Here is a 4,231-nt window from a genome sequence, read left to right on the forward strand (position 1 = left end):
AAATGTTTTTTTTTTCAATGCGTCCCTCCACTACCTCATATTCAAATCGTTTTGCTTTTGCACGCTTCTCGAATTACTGTCCAGAGAACCGCCAAAATGGCTTCGCACCCTCAGTTAAATAGATGAGGCTACTGTAGGCTGAACGACGGAGGAAAGATCTTCCATCGAGCAGATGATATTTGCTCGGTAGACCGACAGTCCAAATGCTGATGCTTAGAACTTGTATATATGCAAGCATACCTTGAAAATGTCGTAAGCGGGATTCAGGCATCTGTCAAATATCTTGCGTTGTATGATGGCTACCCGCCACACTACCATTTACGCGCCGTCATATGAGTTTAGTATAATTCTTTAAACAAAGGCGTCTCTAGGGCGTGTAGCGCCAAAAATTACCCTCGATAAAATAGGTACAAATATGAGAGATTCATTGAAGGGACCCAGGGAGGAGCCCCGTAACACCGCTGCGCCCACACCCTGCTCCATACATGAAGCCGTGTCTATTCTCAAAACAAAAAATGTTAAAGACGTTCAGAACAAAATTCGTTCGACCAGACAGCTTTTTTTTATTGCTTAAATGGGTGGACGAGCTCACAGCCCACCTTGTGTTAAGTGGTTACTGGAGCTCATAAAAATCTACAACGTAAATGCGCCACCCACCTTGAGATATAAGTTCTAAGGTCTCAGTATAGTTACAATGGCTGCTCCACCCTTCAAACCGAAACGCATTACTGCTTCACGGCAGAAATAGGCAGGGTGGTGGTACCTACCCGCGCGTACTCACAAGATATCCTACCACCAGTAATTACGCAAATAATAATTTTGCGGGTTTGATTTTTATTACACGATGTTATTCCTTCACCGTGGAAGTCAATCGTGAACATTTGTCGAGTACGTATTTCATTAGAAAAATTGGTACCCGCCTGGGATTCGCACAATGGTGCATCGCTCAACACGAATGGACAGGACGTCTTATTCTTTAGGCAACGACAACTTCGCGCTTGGAGGAACGCCTAACATGATCTATCTGTCGCAAAATGAGCCGACATCTACATTATTTCTTGATATAGTGGGCGGATCGTGGGAAATCGTGCAAAGAGCTTGCGCAGCATGAAACGATGACAGTTCCGAGACGTTTTCACTCTTCCTAAGTCAGGCAACGAATGAGCTTCGATTCAACCCGAGCGATGACACCCTGCCGAAACACGCCACCCGAAGTGAGCCGATGTTTGACGAGTAGTTGTGGCATCCACTAGGTTTTTTTTATAAATTGCTTAGATAAGTGGACGAGCTCATGGGCCACCTGATGTTAAGTGGTTAACGGAGTCCATAGACATCTAGAAATAGGCGGGGCGGTGGTACCTACCCGCGCGGTCTTACAACGCGTAAACAGTCAACCAATCATTTGAAATAGAACAATATAACAGATGTGACTAGGTATTTTTTACCTACCTTATGCCGGCTTCAGCCTGAGTTTTTTTTATTGCTTAGATGGGTTGGACCAACTCACAGCCCACCTGGTGTTAAGTGGTTACCGGAGCCCATAGCCCTCCAAGCCGTTTTTTTTTCCTACCTAGCTGAGAGCCTTGAGAAGCTATATCAGCGTAACCTTATCTAGTAGGTGAGCTCACGGGGCTCAAACCTGACGACGTTGCTAGCACGAACCCTAGCAAGAGCCGTGCTTCGCAGAATCTACCACCGGATCAGAAACGCGACCCACTGAGAAGATCCGGTGAGAAACTCAGTGGGCTGTGTCTGTGGGTTAGTTTACTCGTCGAGCCCTTCGTCGCAAGCGACGAGTTCGACGAAAACGACGACCGGATTCAAGTCGAAACGCATTACTGCTTCACGGCAGAAATAGGCGAGGCGGTGGTACCTACCTGTGCGGACTCACAAGAGGTCCTACCTCCAGTAATTTTGCTAACATCAGTCCTAGCAAGAGCGGTGTTATGCTGAATCTACCATCGGATCGGAATCGCGACCCACTGAGAAGACCCGGCGAGAAACTCAGCGGGTTGTGTCTGTGGATGCAACTGGAGAACTTAAATAAACAGCATTCGACAACGTACATACGGGGATAATCTTTGTCTATTAGTGTATTATCTGTAGCTGTTGCACGGGTTGGCTCCAAATGGCGTCATACATATTGAAATCGCATCAGAAAAATATAATTTGCGTAATTACTGGTGGCAGGACCTCTGGTGAGTCCGCGCGGGTAGGTACCACCACCCTGCCTATTTCAGCTGCGAAGCAGTAATGCGTTTCGGTTCGAACAGCCGGTGTAACTATACTTGAGACCTTCGAACTTGTATCTCAAGGTGGGTGGCGCATTTACGTTGTAGATGTCTATGGGCTCCAGTAACCACTCAACACCAGGTGGGTTGTGAGCTCGTTCACCCATCTATGCAATAAAATAAATAAAAAGACGTCATACATATTGAAGTCGCATTAGATTCCCTAATATGTATTCCATAGTTTTATGACATCGGAAATCTATTCGTATGGTAACATGTGGATACGATTCATGAATTACGTGGCATTTTCGCATAAAAATTAATTAATAAACCATTCGCCAGTCATCCACAGTAGGCATATTTGAAAACAATTCGTTTTACATAACACAGTGCTTAGAATACTTTAATGTTTAACCGAAGCGATGGTCAACAGAATTTATACATATTATTAAGGTATTTCATAGCTTTTATCGCGGGCTGGGCTTTGAGCGCGGCGACCGAATCAAGAAACTCCGTAACGAAAATAAAACCTAACACCCCCCACTCCGCCTACCATGTAGCTCGCGTTCAACACATTCACACGTTGCGCTTGTATAGTGTTTGTGAATAAGCGCGCGGCGTGACGTCGCACTGCATGCGCATCATGAAAAGTCTGCCCATCTCTCTCTCTCTCGCGTGGTCTAGCTTATGAGTGTGAAGGGGACAGTTAATGTTTTGCTTTTGTTAATGTTTATAAATATAGCGAGGTCATTTTATTATTGTTTTAATATTAAATTATTATTGTCTAATTGCAATTGCATAAGTTGATAAAAAATGCTACGCAATAGCTTTACCGCGGCAATCCCCGAGTGCCACGCGTGTTTTTTTTAAGGTAACGTTTTTTTTTTGTCGGATTACAAATCAATTGAAAGCATTGATTGTTTATTTCAAAAGCAATAGATTAGCGAATGATTTTTGTAATTGTCAAGGGTTGTAGCTGGCGTTGCATTCTGGACGATAGCAGTGGCCACTATATCTGGATCAGTTTCAATCTAATTCATTTTACCAGACGCTGTCTAATTTTCACTGCCTAGAAGATTTAAGTGATGGTTTTTTTCATTGCTTTTGTAGGCGGACGAGTATACGGCCATACAGATGATGGTGAGTGGTTACCATCGCCCATGGACGTCAGCAATGCCAGGGGCAGAGCCAAGCAGCTGCCCGCCGTGAATTACTCTCCAGAAGCCCCATTTGAAATTATAATTAACTATAGAAGGAAATTATCTGAACATACAAGTTATTTAAGTCACAGAATTCGCCGATTATTTCTTGAGATAGTGGGCGTATGGTGGGTAGTCGCGTAAAGAGTTTGCACAGCATGACACGATGACAGTTCCGAGATGTCTTCACTGTTTCTAAGTCAGGCAACGAATGTGCCAGGACCCTAAAACTGCGATACTTTAAGACAAATATTTTTTTTGCACGGAAACTATCAACTTCTTGTATCGAATGCCCCTATGCTTATAATAATTATGTTGTTAAAGTATTGTTAAAAGAATAACGTCGTGTAATAAAAACCAAACCCGTAAAATTATAATTTGCGTAACTACTGGTGGTAGGACCTCTTGTGAGTCCGCACGGGTAAGCACCACCACCCCGCCTATTTCTGCCGTGAAGCAGTAATGTGTTTCGGTTTGAAGGGTGGGGCAGCCGTTGTAACTACACTGAGACCTTATAAATTATATTTCAAGGTGGGTGGCGCATTTACGTTGTAGATATCCATGGGATTCAGTAACCACTTAACACCAGGTGGGCTGTGAGCTTGTCCACCCATCTAAGCAATAAATAAAAAAACATAATCACCATCACCAGCAGTCCACTGCTGGTCACAGGTCTTGCCTAATTGCATGCCATTGAGCACGACATATGAACAGCATTCATTGTCTAGGGTTGCATAGCGTGGTGTGCCAAGATCTTAAGGTTGGATCTGGTACCCGTACTCCGGTAATTTTCCTCGCACT

This window comes from Bombyx mandarina, chromosome 23, assembly GCF_030267445.1.
Source record: "Bombyx mandarina strain Sakado chromosome 23, ASM3026744v2".
NCBI classification, from domain to species: domain Eukaryota; kingdom Metazoa; phylum Arthropoda; class Insecta; order Lepidoptera; family Bombycidae; genus Bombyx; species Bombyx mandarina.